This window comes from Euprymna scolopes, chromosome 13, assembly GCF_053919585.1.
Source record: "Euprymna scolopes isolate OS-2025 chromosome 13, ASM5391958v1, whole genome shotgun sequence".
In the NCBI taxonomy this organism is placed as follows: Eukaryota; Metazoa; Mollusca; class Cephalopoda; order Sepiida; family Sepiolidae; genus Euprymna; species Euprymna scolopes.
This window is the reverse complement of record NC_136494.1, coordinates 99,824,398-99,850,758: the sequence shown is the minus strand read 5'-3', so window position 1 is coordinate 99,850,758 and position 26,361 is coordinate 99,824,398. Positions and strand designations below refer to the sequence as shown.

Sequence of the window (26,361 nt, the reverse complement as noted above, 5' to 3'; positions counted from 1 at the left end):
TCCATTGATATAACCGTACCATTCACACACAGCACATCATTATATTATATTTCTCTACTTATTAAGTTAACAATAATGACAAATTTTCAAAAGGAACGAAAAAAAAAAAAAAAGAAATCAAAATTTTAAAAAAATTAGGTGCTGGTATAGTTTGTGACCCATGCTGAAGCATGTTGTTTACGTAAATATCCAAAAAAAGGCCGAACGAAAATGTACGCTGGTTCAACAGTGAGATTTTCAAACGTTCAATCATTAGAAACTCATGTGGTTGCATGAATTAAATAAGTAGGATTTTCGTTCTTGTTGAAAATAGAGTCAACAGATCGACTTTTTAAAATATGTGGTTGTAAGCAAAGACAACATTACGTACTTAATTGCCATGTCGAAAATAGTAATATATCCAAACATTATGAAAATTCATTGAGTAAAGAATTATTTATAGTTAAAAGTAATTTTTTACAGAAAATTGGTAAAATTGCATTTTTCTTAGATGTTTTAAAGTAGACACAGAAGATTTCACACACAGGGGACATAACTCGGAAAGCAAATTCTAGATTACTTTTTAATAGCGACTAACATTATAGCCTATAGCGATAGACTTTTTTTTACTAAAAACAAGCAACTGGTCCTAACGGCATTCCAATTATACTGCTGTAAAAGCTTCAACCAGAATTAGTTAAAGCTGTTTAAGCGTTGTCTTGAGAAGAATTGCTTCCCAACATCCTGGAAAACCTCATCAGTATGCCCCGTATTTAAGAATTCAGGTGATCGATCATCTCAGTACAGACCAATAAGTCTCCTGTGCGTCATGACTAAATTGCTGGAATCTGTTAAATAGAGAAGTAGTCAACTACCTCAGCAAAAATAACAAGTGGAATGTAATATGGTTTCTGTTCTGCTAGTTCTACAGTAGATATGCTCACGGTTATATCTCATAGGATAAGCGAATCTCTCGATGGAGACTTCCTTTCTAGGGTAATTGCTGTTGATATATCAAAGGCCTTTGATAGGGTATGGCATAAAAGTTTACACAAGATCTCAAGCTACAGTATAGTTGGACACGTCTTCTCAATTATTAAATCATTTCTCTCTGGTAGGCTTGTCTTGAGGAGGCTCCATGTTTTGACAAGCTTCCGAGTCTGACCTTTCCTCCTGATCTGAAATGGAATATTTGCATCGAATCCATTGTTAAGGTTGATGGAAAAATGGTGGGATCCTTCTACTGCTCCAGTAAATATCTCACTGCTAATGCAAATCTCTACCTATATAAGAGCTAGGGACATCCAAGGATGGAGTACTGTTGCCACATCTGAGCAGGAGTTGCTAGAATCAGCTTATCCTGCCTTGACAGAGTTCCAAATAGACTTCATAGCCTAGTGAGGGATTCCCTTTTCTCTTCCTTGCAACTTCTTTCCCACAGAAGAGATGTTGCGAGTTGTCTATGCTTTATCGTTATTTTCATGCCAACTAATAGTCTGAGCTCCAATCTATGATTCCCTCTCGCCAAACTTTCACGAAAACACTCATCTAGCTGAAACTACTATCAATAATTTCCCCCACTTTTCCCCCATTCTTTATCTGTGCCTAAACCCAAACGTAGATTCCATGAGCAAAGCTTCTTTCTTAGAACTGCACGCCTGTGAAACTATTCCGTTTTCATGCTTTCTAGCTGATTACAATATGTTCGTCTTCAAGTCCAACATAAACAAATTCTTGATGAGCCGCTCCCTTTAAGTAATCCAATTTAGAAAATTTCCACTACTAACGATTACTACAATATTGTTTCATTGACTACTCTACATTCATCAACCCTTATCCTCGAGTGGCCTCTGAATCTTGATACGTAGTGATTTCTAAGTAAAATATATATATGGATATATTACTATTTTCGACATGACAATTGCATAATATTGTTTTTGCTTTAAACAACATATTAAAAAAATCGATCTGTCGACTATCTCAACAAGAACCAGGTTTGTTGTTTAATCCTGCGTTCTACTGGCTTTCTAAATTTACAGACTTTCTTGAAATTTAGGCAACGCCACGCGACCACGTAGGTTCCTCCTCATTGAATGTTTAAAAATCTCATCGTTAAAACAACATACGGACTGTACATTTTTTATGACAACATATTACAAAAATAATGGAGGAAAAGAAAAAAAAAACGGATTCAGTTCCTGAAACTTTTATTGTAAACGGATTTTTTTTTGTGTGTTAGCTTTCTAAAATTATAGATTTTATTCAAATTTAAATAGAGCTTACATAGAGGAAAAAATCTACTTTTGTACGGTTTAGTACGTCCAGAGCTAAATCGAGGTATAATTACGATTAAAAAATAATATTAAGCGTATTTTCCAACCGGGAAGGCCGAATGGCCTGATATATGTATGTGTATGTGTGTGTGTGTATTTTTGAATGTCTTTTAATCCTAGATTTTCAAAACATTTATTCTCATCCTTAAAAGGGAAAAGGCTAATAGTACGCACGTTATTCCTGCTTAAAGCAAAATTAGTCGAAATATATTTCAGCATTCACATCAAGAACTCGGAACCCAATGGAAAAAAAACTTTCCTTTCTTCACCCATGTGTCTAACATCAACCGAGTTTCTTTCCAAGAACTTTCCATCTTTGGAAAACGTAACCACAGAATTATGTATCATATTTGTTTAATCTCTTTCTTTCTTTTTTTTTTTTTTGTGGAATATTCTTGCTTGCCTGAGAAGCACCAATCAAAGTTTTCACGCGGAACAAACCATTTACTGGCATGAATATAAGAATAACTTTAATGTTTAGTGGATTGTGAAAATGTTAAGAAAAAATGTATTTAAAATAAAACTGTAGCAATCTAAGTTAGATGATGGCTCAGCTTTTCAATATTTTTTTTTGTACTTTAAAAAGTTTTTTTCTTTGTTTTTATTTCAAAACTTTCTTTTTAGTAAATGATGCCTGTTATTGAACTCCGATTAAAACAAAATCATTTTTTTTTCTATTTTTTCAACTCCCATGTTTAGTCAACTAAAAGACAAAGATTGAAATAGGATGATGTGAAATGAACACAGTTTTAACTTCTAGTGTTGCTTTGAAGCTCATCATCTTAAAGTGTGGTCTGTCAGTTTTTAGAATTGTGACCTTTTAACTAACGATACATATACATACATACAGTAAAATACTATGAGTGTAAAATAAATATATCTTTTCGTTTGCGAATGATAACTAATGATTATATATATATGTGTGTGTGTGTGTGTGTGTGTGTGTGTGTGTGTGTGTGTTTACTATCCTGGGTGCCCGGCGTTGCCCGGGTGTTTGGAGGTGTGTGTTAAGAAAAAAAGTGATAGTACCTATTTACTATGCCTCCCCACGAGACAGAGTTAGACACCAGGGTCGTTTTTTAACGTGGAGAAAAGGTACAAAAATAAAAATTGTCTCAGTCGTGAAGGATTTCTCCTCCACCGAAAGAGAACAAGAAATAGAAGTGCAGCATCCGAAGAACAGATACTACACTTTGATCTTGTCCCGAAGGCCAAAAAAAGTGATAGTAGCCAGACAGGCCCGAATTCGTACCACGAAGGAGGAAAAGAACGTGAAGAAAAAAAACATGACATCTTTGCCGTTGCATCCATCGTCAAACCGGAAGTGGCAAAAATTTAAATGAAGGCTAGTCAATCAAAAAGAGCGGATGACTTTCGAAAAAAATCGGCGAAAAAAGTGAGCCCCTCCTTGTAGAAAAGTGCCCAGTCGAGGGTGAAGGAATTTTTCGATATTTGTCTTCCGAAGGGTCGAGCTTCAAAACGATATCGATCTCGTGAAAATCTGTCGCCTCTGTTGAAAGTTTTAGGCAGATATACAAACATACAAGTGAGATTATATATATGTGATAAACTTCATTTCATAAACTACATCATATCAAAACAGAATAGTTGAGAGACTGAATTAGTAAGTAAGCATGTAATCAGTTAAATAATAACACAAACCCAAGTTTCTAAAACTAACTGACATTTCGATCAAGCAACCTTACTTTGTGTTAGAAATAAAGACATAAATCAAGGTCTTTTCCATGAGAGAAATAGCAATTAGTTTTAGACATGTGTTTGTGTTATCATTTTAACACATCTGTTTACATGATTATCCACTAATTCAATCTATTAACCATTCCATAGACATATGAGAGAGAGAGACAAAGAGAGAGAAAGGGAGAGGGGGGATGAGACTAACAAATCTCAAAATCAGAATAAAATCGAACTGAGAAAGCAAATTGTGAAAAACTAATTTAAGACTCTATTGAACAGAGTTATGTCAATAATAAATGAAAATAAAATTTGTTAAATCTATGTGCATTATATATATATATATATATATATATATATATATATATATATATATATATATATATATATATATATAACACGTGTTTATTCTCTGCAAAACTCATCAGTGCGGTTAGACACAGAGATTTGAACTACAGATTCGCCATGATCAACCGTGAAAGTTCAGCCTTCTTACGAACCTTCCTGTCGCTGTGAAAGGAATATATATATATCTCACTTTTAAGCGAAAATGTGTACTAATTTATTTACCTTTTACGATATTTATTATTTTAGAGAAGTCAATTTTTTTTTTTTACAAAAGCATCTTGCTTTTGCACTTAAGTGAAAACCATCCTTTCCTCCATCATTTATACATAAATACTAGCATGGGTGCCCGGCGTTGCCCGGGTGTTTGGAGGTGTGTGTTGAGCAAAAAAAAAAAAAAAGTGGTAGTAGGAAAGCAGGCTCAAACCCGTACCGCGAAGGAGGAAAAGAATGTGAATAAAACGTGACGTCTTTGCTGTTACGATCAAACCGGAAGTGATGTAGGTTTAAATAAGGGGCAGACCATCAAAAGGAGGGGATGACTTTCGAAAATATCGGCGAAAAAAGTGTAGAAAAGTGCCCGGTTGAGGGTGAAGAAAATGTTTTTAGCCAATTTTTCGGCATTTGTCGTCTGAAGGGTCGAGCTTCAAAACGATACTGATCTTGTGAAAATCCTCCGCCTCTGTCGAAAGTTTTAGGTAGACATGCAAACATACATACATACAATTATATATTGATAGCTCAAATTTTCGACCCAAACCGATTAAAAAACTTGCCCTATTTATTTATTGAACTTGGATCCCTTAACAGCCAAATTTCTGTACGAAAAACGATTACAATGATTTTCACGAATCTCAATACACTGTATATCAAATTTCGAGTTTGTAGACTAAAAATTGAGAGAGTTATTGTGTAGGGAAATTTACACAGACAGACACTTTATCTTTTATAGAGATACTAGCATTTCAGCCCGGCGTTGCCCGGGTGTTTGGATGTGTATATTGAGCAAAAAAGAAAAAAAAAAGTGATAGTAGGAAGGCAAGTTTGAACCCGTACCGTGAAGGAGGAAAAGAACGTGAAAAAAACCTGACGTCTTTGCTGTTACGATCACCGCCACACCGGAAATGACGTAGGTTTAAATTAAGGCTAGGCAATCGAAAGGAGAGGATAACTTTCAAATATATCGGCGGAAAAAGCGACCCACCTCCCTGTAGAAAAGTGCCCAGTTGAAGCTGAAGATATTAATGTTTTTAGCCAATTTTTCAATATTTGTCGTCTGAAAGGTCGAACTTCAAAACGATACTGATCTTGGTAAAATCCGTCGCCTCTGTCGAAAGTTTTAGGCAGACATGCAAACATACATACATACATTTATATATTGGTAACTAAAAATTTTCGACCCAAACCGATGAAAAGCTTGCCCTATCTCTGAATACCCTTTATGTAAAATTTCAAATGTTTAGGCCAGAAATTGTCTGAGTAATTTGGTAGAAACCGCAGAGGTCAAATTTTTTTTTTAACTTTGATCCCTATTATGACCCCTTAAAATTTATTGTTTTGAGCTCAAATCAAGTTATTAAGTTAGATCCATGTCCAAGGAACCTATATCTCAAACTTCAAGTGTTTAAACCCAAAATTGGCGGAGGAGTTTGGTAGAATTCTCAAAGGTCAAATCGTTGAACTCTGACCCCTTAACAGCCAAATTTCTGGCCGAAAACGGATCACAAGGATTTTTCCAAATCTCAGTACCCTGTATATCAAATTTCGAGCCTGTAGACTTAAAATTGACAAAGTTATTGCTTAGGGAAACGTACACACACAGACAGACACACAGACACGTTCACTTTTATAGATATACTAGCATGGGTGCCCGGCGTTGCCCAGGTATTTGGAGATGTATATCGAGGCCCCCCCCCCAAGAAAAAGTGGTAAATTTTGTAAAATTTGACCCCTATTATGACCCTTAAAATTTATTGTTTAGGGCTCAAATTAAGTTATTAAGTTAGATCCATGTCCAATGAACCTATATCTAAAATTTCAAGTGTTTAGACCCAAAATTGTCGGAGAAGTTTGGTAGAGTTCTCAAAGGTCAAATCGTTGAACTTTGACAAATTAATCGCCAAATTTCTGGCCGAAAACCGATGACATCAATTTTCCCAAATCTCAGTACCCTGTGTATCAAATTTCGTGTCTGTAGACTTAAAATTGACAGAGTTATTGTGTAGGGTAATGTACAAACACAGACACACAGATACACACACAGACAGACACTTTCACTTTTATAAATATATAAACAAGCATTTCAGCCGGCGTTGCCCGGGTGCTTGGAGGTGTATGTTGAGCAAAAAAAGAAGAAAAAAAAGCGGTCATTTTTTTGTTAATTTTGACCCCTATTATGACCCCTTAACATTTATTGTTTTGGGCTCAAATCAAGTTATTAAGTTAGATCCATGTCCAAGGAACCTATATCTCAAATTTCAAGTGTATAGACCCAAAATTGGCGGAGGAGTTTGGTAGAGTTCTCAAAAGTCAAATCATTGAACTTTGACCCCTTAACAGCCAAATTTCTGGCCGAAAACAGACTACAAAGATTTTCCCAAATCTCAGTACCAAGTATATCAAATTTCGAGTCTGCAGACTGAAAATTGATAGAGTTATTGTGTAGGGAAATGTACACACACACACAGACACGTTCACTTTTATAGATATATAGATAGACTAGCATTTCAGCCCGGCGTTGCCCGGGTATTTGGAGGTGTATGTTGAGAAAAAAAAAAGTTGTTGTAGGAAGGCAGACTCGAACCCGTACCGCGAAGGAGGGAAAGAACGTGAAAAAACGTGATGTCGTTACGACCACCAGCAAACCGGAAGTGACGTAGGTTTAAATTAAGGGCAGACAATCGAAAAAAGGGGACGACTTTCGAAAATATCGGCGAAAAAAGCGATCCTTCCCTGTAGAAAAGTGTCCAGTTGAGGGTGTAGAAAATGTTTTTAGTCAATTTTTCGGCATTTGTCATCTGAAGCGTCGAGCTTTAAAACGATGCTGATCTTGTGAAAATCCGTCACTTCTGTCGAAAGTTTTAGGCAGGCATGCAAACGTACATACATTTATATATTGGTAGCTCAAATTTACAACCCAAACCGATGAAAAAGCTTGCCCTATCTCTGAATACCCTTTATGTAAAATTTCAGATGTTTTGACCAGAAATTGTCTGAGTAATTTGGTAGAGACCGCAGAGGTCACATTTTTTTTAACTTTAATCCTTTAAAATTTATTGTATTGGGCTCAAATCAAATTATTAAGTTAGATCCATATCCAAGGAACCTATACCTAAAATTTCAATCGTTTATACCCAAAATTGGTGGAGGAGTTTCGTAGAGTTCTCAGAGGTCAAATCGTTGAACTTTGACCCCTTAGCAGCCAAATTTCTGGCCGAAAACCGATTACAAAGATTTTCCCCAATCTCAGTACCCTGTATATGAAATTTCGAGTCTGTAGACTTAAAATTGACAAAATTATTGCGTAGGGAAATGGACTCGCACAGACACACACACAGGCAGACAGTCACTTTCACTTGTATAGATATATAGATGGATATATATGCATAGAAAGATATCAATCTATACATCTCTCTCTCTTTCTCTCTCTCTATATATATATATATAAAATTGAAAATAATTACATATATTACTGGATACGTTTTTAGGGCTACACCAACGCATTTTTTTTTTAAATAAAGAAAGTTATTTGCTTATATCATATATTTCAATGTTATACATCCTTATCAATAAAGAGTCTGTTTTTTTTTTCTTTTTCTTGGCCGCATGGTGGAATTCTGCGTGCAAGAATGTTATTGCTAGTCTGTGGGTCTTGATAACACTCTCGCTCGCAGAATTCCACCATGCGGTCAAGAAAAAGAAATAAAAAAAAACAGACACTTCATTAATAAGGATGTGTAGCATTGAAATATATCTGATATAAGCAAATAAATGTATTTATATACGTAATTATTTTCAATTTGCAATTAACACGCAACGTTTCAATTGCAAGTAAAGAAAAAAGATTTTCTTTCATTATATATATATATATATATATATATATATATATATATATATATACACACACATATATGTAGACAGATTTTCTTTCATTATATCTATCTATATATATATATATATATATATATATATATATACACATATATGTAGACAGATTTTCTTTCATTATATCTATCTATCTATATATATATATATATATATATAGAAAGAGAGAGAGATATATATAATGTGGTGTAAATGAATTTAATACATCTGTATATGTTCAATTATATGTTCCTAGAAATTAAGACAGAAAAAAAATAAAAATAGTGTACGATCATTTCAGAGACGATATGGAGACGGAATCTAATTCCATTCAGTATGATAGATTAATCACTATTTTGGTGTCAAGTATGCTGACGAGATTATATCTAAATAAATACGATGTCGTCTCTAAAACGATTGTACACTATCCTTCGTTGTTGTTTTTTTTCTCTGGATTTTTTGGAACATGTAAATGAACCCATTCTAATTCTTTAAATTCATTTATTCCACATTTAATCTATTTTAACTCTAGAGGACTAGTGCTATCTCCCCGTATTGAGCTGATCTTGTATCTGCAGTATGCAGAGCGACGGGTGTGAAATTCATATACTTCACCCTTTTTTATAAGTGGTAGCTATAAGTGTCAATGTCTAACTCTGATTTCAGACCATCGTCATCATTTCTCCCTCCCTCCCTATATATGTACTTTTTATTTGTTGTACATGAACATTTATATGTCGCTACACGTTCATGAGCAAATTTCGATCAGCCAGTTACAAGTAACTAAAGACCTATAGCGACATAAACATGCTTATGTAGAACAAATAAAAACTATATTCTGGCTTACTTTAGCATTGAGTACTCTTGTATGAACCTCGTTAAAGCTTCATTGGTTGTTTCATCTCTGGAAAACATTAACCTGGAATTATATATTTCTTGTTTATACATCGATTGTATGTACATATTAGAAAAGGCTCTGTGTGACGGCGACGGTTGTTAAAGCTAAAATAAAAACTTCACTCAATTTGAACGCTTGTGATATGAAAAGCCAAACAAAGATGAAGATATAAAACAAGATGAGCGAATGCATGAAATTCTTCTGAAAACGGATTATTGACAAACAAATTACTTACCTTCCCTAAAGAAAGATTTACCGGTGACAAAAACAAGTCATGGAAAATAAATAGGTATGACGAAAAATACATGAAGGAAAAGGGAAAACGAACAAATCGATAATCTAATAAGATATAGGAAACAATTACGTTCCTCGTCGTCTCCAGGGGAAATAAATATGATAAAAAAATATCATAACCAAGAATCTTAAGTGTGGTAATTTATTTAAGGAATAGATTCCATTTCTTCTATAAATAGTTCAACCAATTACTTATTGCCGTATATAATAACACATTGCCCAAATGTTTTTTGCACGCTGCATTATTCTGATTGGTAAAGGAGATATTTTACCATCGCCATGTTTTAAGAAGAAAACAAATAATAATAATAATAACAATAATAATAATAATAATAAAAATGCTCAAAAACAAAAACAAAAACAAAAAAATTTCCCCAAAATGCCAAGAACCCCCCCCCCCAGATATTTTTACGCCAGAGACAAAATTGGTACCTTTAGAAGAAATCCAGCCATTATAGAAGTTTTTGTAAAGATAAAGCAGGCGCTTTTTGCTCATTGTACCAACAATGGTGAGATAAAAATCTAAATAGTTAATAAATTGTTAGTTTATTAAACTGCATTTTAAAACAAAAGCTTGTTTATTTATGTGTGTGGACTATTTTTAATTTGTCATATGATTAGTGTCACTGATGACAGCAGGGTTCGAACTTGAATTCCTAGATAATTGAATGAACAACCATTTACTATTAAAAAAAATGTATTGTGCTACTGACTGATTATGACCATTATTTTGCTAACTTTTTTCAGAACACTTGGACATATACAATTGTTAATAACCCTGACACGCTCTTCTCTTAGTATAACTTGGATTTTAGGCTGTGATGGTCCTCTTCAAACCAGGAATAGACTGAAGTTTATTTTGATAAGTATTATCCTTGTAAAAAAAAAAATTAATGAGTGGGTTGATTTAAAGCCCGGTAGTTGTAAAGCCTATTTAAGATCACATCTTCTACTGATGAGAGGTATGCATATCTGATCAACACTATTCAATAAATGTTTTGTTTTTTGACAAAGTTTTGTAAATGAAACGAAATATAGAAATTAAATTTATCATGATTTTGTTCTGTTTTAATTTTTTTCGTTCAGTACAATCTTTGCTCTGTTTGTTGCCCTTATTCCGGATTTAAGCGTTAACTGACACTCAGCTGAACATAGGAGAGACAATAAACAAATTAGTATATTCATTTTATAATACCATATTTTTTACAAACAAGAAATATTTCACTGTGAGTTTGTCAATCCGAATATAAAAGTTGAGTGCAAACTGTTTCAGGGTGATTAGTATTTCCTGATAACTTTATGAAGAACTTATATTAACTGATCAGTAACCAATAATTGTTTTAAGTTTTGATCTTTTAATTCCATTGTGAAATTATATATTTATTATTTTACATCTTGCAGTTCATCTTTGGATTTTTTTATCAGTGTAAAACAAAGGTGTGCTGTTTTAGGGAAGAACCCCAACAAAGTGCTCGATTATAAAGAAAAATATTTCCATATAAGAGCAGAATATTTATTAAAAAAAAGATTTATAAAAAATCGGTGCCGTCGATTTCAAATCCACTATAAGGAGAACCAGTTTATAGCTGAGAAATATTGAACTCTCTTCAGGCTATGTTTTTTATCTGTTCTTCCTGAAATTGCGACTATACGTTTTTATTTTTCTATCTTTAGGTCGCAAATTATTTATTACGAACGGGGGTTACTCGGCGTTGCCCTGGTTTTTATAGGCGTGTGTGATTGAGGGGTAAAATAAAAACAAAGCGAAGTCATAACTCTGTTTGAATATTATAAAAACAAACAATGTTAAAACTATAAAAAAAAAAAAATGAACGTGATGCAATACGAACGGTCCGGCGGTGCTCGTGTGTTTGAAAAATCCCCAAAAAGTTTGAAGGGGGGGGGTCGAATTCGAATCATTGAGGCGAAAGCGCAAAAAAAAAAGCAAAAAAAAAAAAAACGTGATGAATTAACTAAAAAGTGAATTAGGTCAAATATCAATTCTGCAGTGAAGTTTGTTTTGGTTTAGTTTCAGTAGTCCCGCATCACACTCGAATTCTAAATGAATGTTTTTGTTTTAATTTAAGTGTAATGCAAGTAAATTCACGATATCGTTGCGTTATAATTTGTGTAAAAATAAATGTTGAGTTGAAAGTCATAGTTAGATTTCACGGTTAGAGTTGAAACCGGAAGTAAAATCCGGTTAGTCTCGCAGATTGAGTTTTACACTAACGAAAAAAAAAAAAGCAAAAAGAAAACAATAATAGTAATCGCGTTTTTTTTTTTTTTTTTTTTTTTAACAATTTTTAAATTCTATTTTCTTATGGAAAAAACAGAAAGCATAAATCAGGGAAAAAAGATTAAAAAACAAAACAAAAACGGCATAAGTAACCTTGTACGATTCCAAACCGGTGTGTTTCCTCGTAGTGTTCCTTGTGTAAATGGAGAGAGGGGAAAGGAGGAATCTAATAGAGAGAAAAGATGTTGCAACTTCCATTGAATCTAAGCGATTTTGGCAGTGGACTCTCACCAGAAAAAATATAGGAATGTACCATTGTCGAGGAACTGTAGAGGTAATAGGCCTATAGAAAACCTCAGATAATGTGCTACAGTCTGTACGCATTACATTTGCATGTAATGTCATGATTTTTAATCTTATTAAGGTCAAAGTTGGAGGGGAAAAATGAGTTCATTTCGTTTATATAGATAAATAGATAGATAGAAGAATAGATAGAAGATAGATAGAAGAAGAAGATATATTATATAAATAAAAGAACTCTGTCCGTTCATCAATCGTCAATTCTTTACACATAGGAGATTTAAACTTGTGCTTATTTTCATATTGTCTGCAATAAATAAGCATCGAATATATAACAACTAGCAGAGCTATCCGGCGTTGCTCGGATCAATAGTGTAATATATTTCTATTAAAACATATCTTTTCTCTATTTTTCTCTCTTTCCACGTCCCCGTCCCCCTTCCTTGTTTCTCCTTTGCTCAGACTATTCCACTTTGTAGGCATACTTCCCTAATATAGATTCCTGGAGAAATGAGTCTGCATAAAGGAAATAACATTTTGATTATTTCCTTTTAATTAGTACATAATCTGGCTGGAAACTCCCCCTCCCTCCCCCCTCAAAAAACGAAATCTGTTCCAGGTTAGGGTCAAATAATTTTTTTTTCCTAAATTTTAGATATTATTTATCAGGGGGGAAAACTAACTTTGTGACTTCTTGTTTCGTAGTTTTTAACTTTTAGCTGAGTATACAAACAATTGGTTTTATACTATATAGATAGATTACTCTGACAACAGTCTGTTTAGATTGTTGTTTATTGTCCTCCCTTCAGGAAATGTATTCTTTCAGGTTTCTTCTTCTGTCATTAAATTTGAAAGTGTCTTGTGTGTCTTTTAATGCTAGCAAAAACAATGATTTAGAATTCAAAAGAGAAGAAACAAAAATGTGATTCTATCTCCTGGAGATTATTTTACGACAACTGATGAGTGAAATTGTTTTTAATTAATTCAGATGTTAAAGGAAGGCATTATACACATAGGTTTACTATTATGATACTAAAACTTGAAAGTTTCCATAAAGAATTAAAAACAAAAACATATCCAAATTTTCCTATTGTTTTTTTTTTTCTTATTCTTTTTACATTTAGTACTTATACCAGTTACTCTCCAACCTGAACTCCTCTCCTCCCAACGCGACTTTCCATTTTGTCCAGAAATAATTATTTCATTTGTCTGGCAACAAACGGCGGCCATCATTTTTTTTTTTTTTTTTTTTTGTGAATAGCAAATACAGAAAAGATTTGAAGAGGATTTCGTCTTCTTTGTCGAAAAGCTTTTAGAAACAAAACAGCAGCAACATCGCGTGCATCTCTTGGAAGATTTCCAAAAAAACATGAGCGAGGAGAGGCGTATGAAACCAAGAAATCTTGCAAGAAGAATGACATCATTTCCAAGACAAATGACGATCTCATATTTATCACCCAAAGAACAAATAATTAAAAAGAATAAATTCAAGAAAATGTATTTAATTGAAGAATTTTTTATCTTTCTTACTAAACTTAAGACGAAATCAAACTCCCCGAAAAACTTGACCAGGGCTTTTTGTAAACTGAAATTTTGAATTTATTACCTCCACCAAATTGTTTTCGGTGGAGTATATTTTTCTTTGAGTACAGCCTAACGTTCACGTCGCTTGATCAACCATTACCAAACTTGACTAAGTGTAGTTTAAATTAAAACTGATTTAATTTTGGTATATTTAGGTTTTAAGGATACAGAGATGATAAAGATGAAAGTCACACTTTTGACAATAACTTCGAATTTATTCATCAGAGAAACCGGCTATTCAATCGTTATTATAACCAATGAAGTCACACATCTAAATGTGGCCTTGACTTTTGACCTTGAGAGGTTCGATCAAGGTCGAAATTTGGAACAAATTTCACCTTTTGATTTGTTTTTTCCAAATTTGATGTATGAATCTGATGCTTTTTGATAACAATAATTAGCATGCAATATTTCAACTTGAGCATACAAATAGTTTGAGTCACTAACGTTTCCATCAGGAATACTTCATACAATATGGAGAAGTAAGGCACAGATAAGATTTTGGTCCATCCTTATGTTGTCAGACTTCAAGTCAAATGTAAACAAGTTCTTGTTGAGCCGTCCACTTAAATAATCCAATTCTACCCAATCTACTTGGCCTTTTGGTCAAGATCAAAGTGTAGTATCTGTTCTTCAGATGCTGCACTTCCATTTCTTGTTCTCTTTCGGTGGAGGAGAAATCCTTCACGACTGAGACAATTTTTATTTTTGTACCTTTTCTCCACGTTAAAAAACGACCCTGGTGTCTAACTCTGTCCCGTGGGGAGGCATAGTAAATAGGTACACCATTAACGATTATTACACTACCACCTTTCATTCATTAACCTTTATCTTCGAGTGGATTTTAGGCCTTGATAAGTGGTGACTCTTGTACAAAAATAAAAAAGATGGCGGTGTGCCATCTCATGACTAACTTATGTCCTCGTCCTATTGTTTCTCTCTAATTATTCTCGTCAGTTTGTTAAAATCTTCATCTATTCTGAACGAAACTGCAACAACTATTGATGAGAAAAAACACTTAATATCCATATGAAATAGCATCAGACAAATTAATTAGAAATTTTCATCAATCTTGCTATCAGCAATCACAATAAGAGGTTTGGAAATTTACAGCAGCTTTTTTTTTTTGTAGATGGCAATAAACAAAACGAGTATAGAACTAAATCAGTAGATCGCAATCTAGTATGGGAGGGAAGGAATGATCTCTTCTGTTATCTATAGAAGAGAGGTCGCTAGTCTTCCCATCTTTATTTTCATGGAAGATGCTCGACTGAACTCTAATCTCTGGTTATTCCATTCGCAGAAAATACTTGTCTTTCTACCACAACAGCAAAAAAATTTCTTTCGTCTTCCATGGGCCTAACATCAAATGGGATTACCATGAACAATGTTTCTTTCCATAAACTTCACATCTGTGTGTTACATATATGTCTGGCTGGTGATCATCTAGCGATTAAATGGACAGTTATTTCATTTATCAATGAATACGAAACACTTTGTTTATAAAAAAAGACTTAATTTATTTTACGATATATTTAATATACACACTTCAACACAATGACAGCGGTGGAAGGTTCATGGTAGGGGTGGTCGCAAACTGTCAATTTATGTCCCTCAGCTGTCCGTCTCTCTTACTGTTGCTTTGTTCGTCTCTTTATTTATATCTCTTCGACCTCTTAACCTATTACCTCGCCAGCTTGTTATTGCACTTTTGCTGGGTTTCAGTCCGACCCATGACCGATTGACGATTGACGTCATGGATCCAGGTCTCTACAAATCTGGGGATTCCATTGTTTATTTTCGTTTGCCTAGATGTAGCTTAGGTCGCCTTTCCTGGAATCCATTGTCCTTCCTGCTTGCCTGGACATTAGTTCACTCGCACCTCTCCTTAACATGTGGAGCACAATATCGTGAGATTGACTTCCTGCTGGTTGCAACATAGTAGTCTTCTATTTTGATGTCAACAAATACTTGTCGTAAACCGCCTCATATGTAACCAAATTTTGTTGATTCCATTCATAATTGTCAATCCTTTCATAATATTCTTCATTTATCTATCTTATTAACCCTTACCTTCGAGTGGTTCTTAGTCTTGGTAAGTGGTGACACCTTAGTTTCACAGAAAAAAAATAATATTGTATTTTTGGGGGCAGTGGGGAGGAATCGTTTGGGATGAGATTTCATAATTTGTGTATACCTAGTAATCATTTCCTTCCATAGTTGTTGCCTCGCCACGATTTTGGCCAATTAATCCTCTGGCCTGCTTGGGTAGGATTGAAACTGCTATCTTCAGGCAATGCTCACCTTGAACCATAAAGATACAATGCACCTATCCACTGCACCACGGCGAGACAACAACTATAGAAGCCAGTTATTATTGACATACAGTTACAAGACTCAGCGTTCCTATCCAGTTGCAGTTAATCACCTGAAGAAGGCTAGAGGATGAATTGGCAGAAACGTGGTAAAACAACAACTATGAAGACGAGGAAAACAGTCGACAAAAAAAATACATAAAAAACATTTTTAAAAAAATCATAAATCTATTTCCATCCATTACGTGCTTCTCTTTTATCAGAACAAAAATATCAGCAGCAGCAGCATAATCGATTTAACATCTTTTTCTTTTAATGAAAGTCATTCCAGACAAAGCATGAAACCACTTGATGCAAAGAACTTTTTAAAAATATCACTTCAAGATAAAAAAAAAATAGTCAACTATAAATGTTATATGGATAATACTCCAGCCCAGAAAACAGAAATTTTTTCCCCTTTGTCAGAAACATAACTCAAAGAATAAGACTAAAGAACAAAATAAAGGAAACAACAGTTACAATGCTGCCGAAAGTAAAACCCAAGGTTCACTTTCTATTCTACTTGTTGGTATGTTTAGACGGCTTTTAGGAATTTACTATCAAATTAACTATTTCCAGCTTTATAACTCTCAGTTTATCAGTTCCCTCCATCATCAAAATATATCAGTTTTCATTGATCTTTCCCTGTGAACTCGACCTGCTACCTTAACTGTTCTACACCTATTGACTCCAAAACTCTCATCCATTTTTTTTTTATTTTGGCCATACACTCGAAGTCTCTTATTCTTCACATATCTAATGATACTGTCCAGATTCAATCTTCCTCTGAGATCATCAGAACTAAGCCAGTCTTCAAGATTCAGATTACACGAAAAACAAAAAAAAAATAATCAGAATACTTTCAAAATAAGAAACGTAAAATAATTTGTAATACACTACCGGACAACGTCGCATCAGGACATTTATTTGTCTGTATAAATTATTACTATTGAAAAATGATTCCTTAGATGGAAGCCAGAGTCAGACCGTTTAAAACTTTCGGAACCAAAATCAGAGTCAGCATTTTACTATTTCGGGAATATGGCCTATCAACTTCAGAATTCTTAATTTAATAATGCAAAACAATTAGAAATTCTAGGAGGAAAAGATCCTGTAATTATACAGTTAAGAGTTTCTATAAAGAGTAACAGAAAATCAGAATTCTACCAAATATTTAATTCCTGCAACGCAAGACATAAACAATGTTAAAATGGCGATTGACAGTAAGGAATATATTTGTTCCTGCCATTCATAATAGAAAGATTTTATTATTTCCAGAGAATAACTCATATTCTTTATTGCATTTTTTGGTGTGTGCGAAGGGAAGGGGTTTGTCCAATAAATCGATTTGCTTGTAATAAAATCCAAAAATAACTCCATTGTGATGTGAAAACTATTTGTCTCTTGTGCTATTGATAGGTGCAAATATATTTGTCCACTGAATAAACGATAAAACAAGGGACCCTGAGTTCACCTCATTCCCAATAATGTTAGTTTCTGGATGGATTGAGACATTTACTGTTATTAAATTGGAAGAAAAGGGTGTGTATCATGGTGCTGTATATTCCTTCTCTTGCAGATATTAAGGTAAATTCGTCAGAACATAATTTGATGGCTAACATTATATCTTCAGAGAGAGAAAAAATGGCGTTTGTAAAGTTCTGGATCAGCTCGGTGGTTAAAGTTGTGAATTAGAGAGCTTAAACAGATATTACATAAAAAGGGTCGAGGTTGAATAGAAAAACTGGAGTGACACCTTAAGGATCAGAGGTGATCCCCGACGAAAGTTACGAAATTAAGTGACTGCTTAGCTAAGATTTTAAGTCTGTTGTCTGGTGAGAATTAAATTAGAAAAGACGTATTAAAGCCGTCCTCCACAGTGGGAACCAGTATGCATAATGTGACTGGGTGTAGCAAGACAAACTATCCATTTATCTTTCTGTATGTCTTTCTCGAGTTTGACAATGAAACACATCCTTATGTTTTTTGTGATTGTTCTTCTCTTTAAATAAATCATTTTTCATTATATAAAAAAAAGACGTTGGCGTCCGAGCCATTGTATCCACAGACAATCAACTTGGGTTCAATGATAACACGGATGTATAAGGATGTTATATATTCATCGCTAAGTGAAAATAAAACATATAGAGATATATGTTTGCTCATAGTTTTTCACATATTTCAAACTGTTGTCCTAAACTTAGCAATTGTTATGTTCACATGAACCAATAGTGTTGATTAAAAAAATTCTGCCTTCACCTGTCCCTCACAATTGAGTTGAATTATGTGACATAGGAAAGATTTGAAGATAGAGATAGTTGCAGTTTAACATTAATGGATTCGTTGGTTGTTTTTGTTTTACGGCATATCAACCCTTTTCAGGTTATTTAATGCCGAATCCAGTTATTTTGAAGAAAACTTTTTTAATAGAATTTTTTTTTCAAGTCCGTTTCTATTTAACCCATAGTTGGGACCCTAACAGGTACTACCACTCTGGGTCAGAGTGGACCTGGGAGCAATAGCAATTAAAGGGTGGCTCCACACTCCCCAAAGCCCACAAGCTGAGGCCTCACCATCGGATATAGTTTAAAGTCATATCCAGGACCAACATTAATGGAAGAAATTAGTGTTGAGACAATTAATCGGAATCGGGAATCAGAAAAATTTGTGCCTATTTTTTTATGCCAAAACGACCCCTTTAATTATCTTTTATATTTGACTTTGTTTAAAACAAAATCTTCCATTACTAAAAGTAAAAATAAAATCTATACCCCCCCCACACACACACACTCCAAGTGTGTTTTTACGTTTGAAAAAAATATATGTACATTTAACATGTGTTTTTATGGAAAAAAAAAACAACTTTATAGTGAAATATTTAAAGATTTATAAAGCATTAGAATCGGTTATTGTATCGGAATCAGGAAAAATATTGGAATTGTCCCATCACTAGAACAAACATGTAAGATCAGAATAAACAGAGGCGTGTAGTGTTTCCTGCTGATATTACCCAAAATAGCCAAAAATATGTGAATAATACGTTTGAAAACTTAAAAGAATAAAAAGATGTTTTTAAATGAAGAAAAAAAAATCAATTAAAATGGATTTTCTCATATTCTAACGATTCTTTTTTTTTTTTTTTCACACCAAGTTTCCTCATGATGAACAAATAGCAGTCTTAGAAGATGGCCAAAAAATGCTGCAGAAATTAATTGACATATTCTAATGCAATTGTGATGGTTGAAAACAAAGATAAAATATTGCACATGTGCACATTTTATGCACTAACGTCTCATTTCCTGCTTTTAGGGCAAATTTCATGCAAATCTATGGGTGAGTGCATGCAGATGAGCACATGTTATCGGTGAAGGGAGAAGATAGAGGGAGAAAGAAGGAGAAAAAGATTAAAGGTGGGGAGGGGTGGAGAGAGAGAGGTATAAGAGACAGATAAAGGGAAAGAGAGGAGGGAGAAGAAAGGAATGAAAGTAGGTAAGAGTTAGAGACAAGGGAAAGACAGAGGAATGAGAGATGTTAGGTATGGAAAAGGGAAAGAAAGGGAAGCAAAAGAAAGAGAGAGGAGAAAAGAGAGAAAGGAAAAAAGAGAAACAGAGAGAAAGAGAGGAGAATAGAAAGAGAAAGAAAGAACAAAGAAAGAGAGAGAGAGAGAGAGAGAGAAAGAGAAACGAAAGCTATCTAGACGCACACACTACAAAGTGATTGTTTCATTCCTGGTTAGGCATGTGAAGAGTACACCATTTCAGCATATAAATGGCAGCAAATCTATTTAAAGTCTGAAACTAAAAACGAGTCAGCAATTAGAATGTTACTTCTCTATTTAGCTGCAGTCAAAATATCAAAACGAATTTTGCCAAGTGTTGATAGATTCCAACAAAGTAAAAGACAACGAAATGTAATATGGAGCAATAAAAAGACATCACTAGTAAATGTGTTGCATATTACTTAGCAGGAATATTTGTGGGGGGGGAGGGGGGGTTAAAAACGTAATGATTGTCAAATTGTTATTTATGCATTATTATTGACAGCGTTTAATCACAGCTTCACTGTCCCTCATTATACGAGAAAAGATAGTGATATAGGAGTTGAAGTTAGTGTAAAACACATGTAAGATTCAAATAGATAGAGGCGTTTAGCCTCTGCTTCTGAAGATAGTCAACGACAACTCATAAATAAGGAATAAATCGATAGATGAATAATTACACGTACAACTCGTATTGAGTTCAGTCTGTTACCATTTTTACACAAATAAGTTGTATAAGGCAAAACGAAATATAAGAAAACCTCTTCTGTTTGGTAGACATTACTTTGCGATAATATGCTTTTGATGTTGTAATACAAAAAGGAAGAAAAAAATAATAATAAAGGCAAGACAGCAAACTGACTCAGTAACACGCAACAACAGTCTCCAAGGAATCTCTCACAACAGTTTCCAAGGAATCTCTCACAACAGTTTCCAAGGAATCTCTCACAACAGTCTCCAAGGAATCTCTCACAACAGTTTCCAAGGAATCTCTCACAACAGTTTCCAAGGAATCTCTCACAACAGTCTCCAAGGAATCTCTCACAACAGTTTCCAAGGAATCTCTCACAACAGTCTCCAAACAGTCTGAATGTGTTCTCCCCACGGTCTCCTTTATGCAGCTGAGCAACAAGATTTTGCATATGAGCAGCAAGATTTTTGCTAGTTATAAAAGTTGTGGGTGCCACCATCTTGATTCTTTCTCCCGCCCCCCCCCTGACAACTTGATTCCACATGACGTGCGAACGCTTCAACGATAAGCCATTTTCTTGGTTTCCACAATTTTCCCTACAGAAGTTAAGTGTAGATACATAATTGCCAGATAAACAAAAATGTTACTTAAGCAAGAATGTCAAGGTTTATCTATAACCGCATCTATTTTCACAGATGCCTCATCTTGATCATATGATGAGACAGAAAGAAAAATTGCATTTTGGAACTTATTGAAAAATCCAGTGCACTCATAGCTCTCATGGGGCTGATCCAATCAAAATCAACTCTCGAATAAGGAAAAGGATCCAAAGTTAACTTAGTAAAACATAAGAGACAAGAACATGAGGGTTTAGCTCATTTTGCATGAATCAGATAATTCTACTGTTGGTATTGGTTTCACCGATATTTTTTCTAGTGTAGAAAATAAATGTACTTACCAGTCATGGCATCGGGGTTGGAATCAGAAACAATGACCTTTTTTAGTACGCCATATGTAGTCATATATATATATATATATATATATATATATATATAATCAGATCACCGAAGTTAAGCAACGATGAGCCAAGTCAATCCCATTTGGGAAGATTAGGTATTGTATGTACCATGCAGAGTTATAGAAATAAGTTTAACTCACTCAAGATTATCATGGCTCTACAATTTGGAGAGCTATGGTCGCCGACACTTAAAACAGTGAGGCTGATGATGATGATATATTAGATTTTTAATATATGTGATTACATGATTTCACTTTATGCGCCACCCTATTTTTATTTTCTTTTTAAGGCAGCGGGGGAGGACATTCAAGCAATCGTCACAAGGAGTTAAACGCCTATTAGTCAGCTACCAGACCTTGTAGGAAGATGAAGATCACAACAAAGTAACCTATTGCAACGTTATTCACTACTTCTTCCTTCAAGAACTTAACCTACTTGGAATTTTCTTTACTAGAAAGGCATTGGATACATATGAGGGGGACCACGTGAAGGTTGCCAACATCCTAAGTAAAAGTGTTTCTGTTGAACGAACTGGATTCGAACCAAGCACACCTAGGTCATCAGTCCGTGTCACTAACCACTTAGCCACCGTCACTTCCCATTGGTCGGTTCAAGTAATGTACCTATTTACAATGCCTCCCCACGGGACAGAGTTAGACACCAGGGTCGTTTTATAACTTGAAGAAAAGGTACAAAAATAAAAAATTGTCTCAGTCGTGAAGGACTTCCCCTCCACCGAAAGAGAACAAGAAATGAAGATGCAGCATCTGAAGAACAGATGGTATTTATTTGCTCCCCCACTGAGCAAATTAGGCACAAGGCCGTTTTTAATGTGAGGTAAAAACCAGCTCCCCTAAAAGGGGTCACTCTGGTTACCAAAAATAATAATTGTCCCAGTATAGAGGGTTTCCCCTCCATTGACTGGTACAAATTATCTTAAGTGCAGTATCTGCCGGAACAGATACTACACTTTGATCTTGTCCCGAAGGCCAAGCAGTTCTTGGCCAAAAGTCCAAGTAGTCAATGGTTGAGTTAATAATATAACAAAAGGATTTGAAGTTAGAGACAGTTGCAGTATAACATAAATGAAAACAGCAATCATGTAAGATCCGGATAGATAGGGGCGTTTAGTATTCTGTTTTAAATATAATTATTGCAAAGATAAGTCTGAGAAGTCAAAGAAAATTCTATCGTAAACTTAAGCATGACAGACGCAGCCGCTTATAAAAATGCGTGGACGTATATAAAATGTCTTCATTCATTCTGCATGTTTGACAACGAAAGTGCTATTTTAAACTGAAGCATGACAGACCCTGTCAGAGATACGAAGATTTAAAAAGAATAAATAAATGAATCAATTAAAAAAAATAAAATAAAATAGAAAGTTTCTCTCTATTTGTTGTTGCTGAAGGAATTGCAAACAGGAGATATCTCCAACCCTATCTCCAACTCTTTCTCACTCCATATTATCTTCATTAAATGTTAAAATTTAGTTTTGCTTCTGCATTCAAAATTTCCTTTACAAAATTGGTTTCCACATCACCAGGAAATGACCTTTGTATTCATATTAATGGCAGAGCAGATTGGCTGACTGTAAATAAAATAGAGACCGAAAGAAGCCGCCATGACAGTTAGGCAAGAAAACACTGATGTATTGTAGGATTGGAGAAACTCGGCTGACAGGTTTTTGAAAGCGTTTTTAATAAGAATATACAATCTGAAAAGTGTTTTGTTTAAATGTGCCAAGCAAAATATTCATTTAATCAAGCAGACGTTTCATATCTTTTATAATACTGTCAGGGCTATCCGGCGTTGCCCGGGGACAAAACATAAATAGAAGATGTTAAATAGTCTGAAGTTTCTCTAATCCCGCTCACAGAAGAGACCTTCCCTTTTTTAAAATGAGGAATCAAAGAATAAAACTCGGGAAGCCTTAAGCGTCTTACTGAAAATGTCAAATAAAATAAAGGACACCTTCCGAGCACTACTAAAATCAAGTTTATCCCACCCTTTAAATAGAATGAATATATACTAACAAAAGTATGCTCTCTTTGTTTGCATTTTTTACTAGTGCATATGAAAAACGAACATATACTACACCGTTCTTCTCCCAAACGGGAAGGTAAGACCTGGGAGGATGGTATCATGACAAACGAACGTATACTACACTAACCCCAAAAGATAGTTTCATGACAACAAAAAGGATATTTTTTATTACAAAGGAGTCACCACTTATCAAGTCCTAGAAGCCACTCAAGTATAAGAGGTAATGAATGTACAGTAGTCAATGGGACAATATGTGTAATCGTTAGTAGTAAAAATTTGGTAAATTGGTTACTTAAGGGGACGTCTAATAATAAGGCTACACTACCTTCTGCTTCCAAAGTAAAAGGTAATGCCTGGAAAGATGGGATCATAATCTTAATACATATACTATACTACGCTCCATTATCGAGAAAAGAGCAGTGAAAAATACATATACTATACTACGCTCCATTATCGAGAATAGAGCAGTGAAAAATAGTACATTTGTCTTAAATAGCAAAATAAACTGAATTAAGCATTAACTGTTTCGGCTTCAGACAGACAAATACTAAATGTCCACAAGTAAATACTTATAACTAGCGGGACCTGTGGAAATTCCACAGGGGACTCATTCCAATGTAATATATTGATGTTGGCATTTTGTAGATGTTCAGTGTAAATGGAGACGCTCTGATATTATTGTAGCGTTTTTGTTCAAACTGCAAAAGTATTTATCTAACCTAGCACGAACTCCCGGCAAAGCCCAGTCGTAAAGTACGCTTAAATATGATATTTTAAGTTTTGCAGATTTCGTATATATTATTATAGAGTTAGTGTTCTATCGATTTTTATATATTATAAAGTTGCGATTTCAAAAATAAAAAAAAATATCGATATGACTTGGTTGCATTAGTTTGAATCGAAACCGAAATTAAAACTTATGAAAAAAAATATATATGTAACTTGAGATCCTTCAGCCATAATCGAAACCGAAACCAAAACTTATGAAGAATTCTTGATAAAATTATTTATGAAAAAAAATAGATGACTTAAGTGCCATCAGCTATAATCGAAACCGAAACCAAAACTTATGAAGAATTCTTGGTAAAATTATTTATGACAAGAAATGGACGCACATAATTAAACGGCCAGGATGTAAGCGTGACACATACGCTATCGTATTAATATATAGATAAGATGATTTAACACGCACATTTTTTTTTTCAAGATAACAGGTCTTAAGAAGCATAAATACGTTTGTGGATAGTATTTAAATATTAATAATTAGAAATAATGTAATATGTATAATAATAAAAACATTTTTTTTAATTTAGAAAACCCGATTTTTTATTTATTTTTCTCGGACTTTTCTTGTTATAACAACTTATTCATAGAAGACTTTATTTTTTCTCTTCAATCTGTTTGGTGATATCATATATGATAATATTAATAGATACAATCAATGCATAAAAATAATATAAATAATATTTTTAATGAAAATTAATATTTTTTTTAATTTCAACAACAAAAAACTTGATTCCGTAGCTCAGTGAATAAAACTGCTATTAGGTTCGATTCCTGGCTTAAGATGGGTGCTAGTCCAGCCGCACTGAGCAACTGTAACAAAATCATTTTATGCTTCGTGTATTACTAATTGTCCTTAAAATATTAGTTTGGTGCAAAAATAATGTCGTTTTTTACGTATATATATATATACATCTGATAAAACGACATTATTTTTGCACCAACCTAATACTTCTCTAGCAGCATACAAGGAACAACACACACACATATATATATATATATATATATATACAGGGTGACCAAAAAAAACGGGCCCCAACTCTAATTAGGCCCCGTTTCTTAGTGTTTTGTCCGAATGAAATGAAACTTAGGTCATAATTAGTTTATTATATTCAAAACATCACATCAAAACACTAGGGTCTTTGGCCTTTTTTCTCCGTTCTACAGCATATGTTCTAGATGGCCTCCATTTAGTTTTTGTTTTTTTTTTTTGGGGGGGGGGTCATCCTGTATATATATAAAGCCTTATTTTGGAATTAAATAATATTATTCTCTTATAATATAAATTTGATGAATGTTAAACACTTATACACACTCGTATACCCTTCAGTTTTCCTTCATGAATGAGGACGATGATGCCTCCAACTCGAAAATGTGGCGGTAGCGGCCAATACACGAACCACAAACTGATCCGGGAGTTGGGCAAGAAAGCACAAATGTCAGCACACGGACAGTTGCCGACTCGTGCCATTGGATAGACCTTTAACCCACCAATATTGAAATGTAACTTCTAGGCTGACCTGTCAAGAGTCAGGAGTTCAAGGCAGATGAGGTTTATATGTTGCATAACAGCATGTGTGTGTGTGCATATATAAATATATGCGTGTATGTGTGTATAAATATATGCGTATACGTGTGTGTGCATATATAAATATATGCACACACACGTACACACAATGCTGCATGCGTATAAGCACATACATTACATACATACACGCAATTCTTACATATATTGTGTTGACCAAAAGTCCATTCGTTTTTGAATCTCAGCTCTGTAGTTTCTATATTATATTCCTACTTTTCAAATCCTGTATTTGGTGTTGCAAACGTCAGCAGAAGAGTTCTTACATTTTTGCATGTATTTCAGACACTGAAATGGAAGATCAAACAGAGCAATACCAACATCTGGTGATCTGCCATATAAATATGCCACGTATATGGGGGGAATGTTGTTGCAGAACGGGTAGAAAGGATTTGCTCGATTCTAAACAGGAATTTTTTTCCAGTGAGAGATGCTTTTCGCTCTGGCCAGCCAAACATGATCAATACTGACCAACTGAAAGCCGTTGTTGAATAAGATTGACGTTTGATAAACAGATAAATCGCAGACACTCAAGATTTCCAAAAAGGAGCATGGAAAATTAATTGTCTTAATATTCACTACCAACATCTGATGCTTTT

General features: G+C 34.2%; 1 protein-coding gene and 1 pseudogene across 7 annotated transcripts in view; one reads left to right on the top strand and one right to left on the bottom strand.

The window, feature by feature from the left end:
- Positions 1 to 26,361, bottom strand: part of LOC145292113 (uncharacterized) — a 346,982-nt gene that overhangs the window by 240,324 nt on the left and 80,297 nt on the right. The window lies entirely within an intron of this gene.
- LOC145292561 (U2 spliceosomal RNA) lies at positions 14,337 to 14,564 on the top strand (annotated as a pseudogene).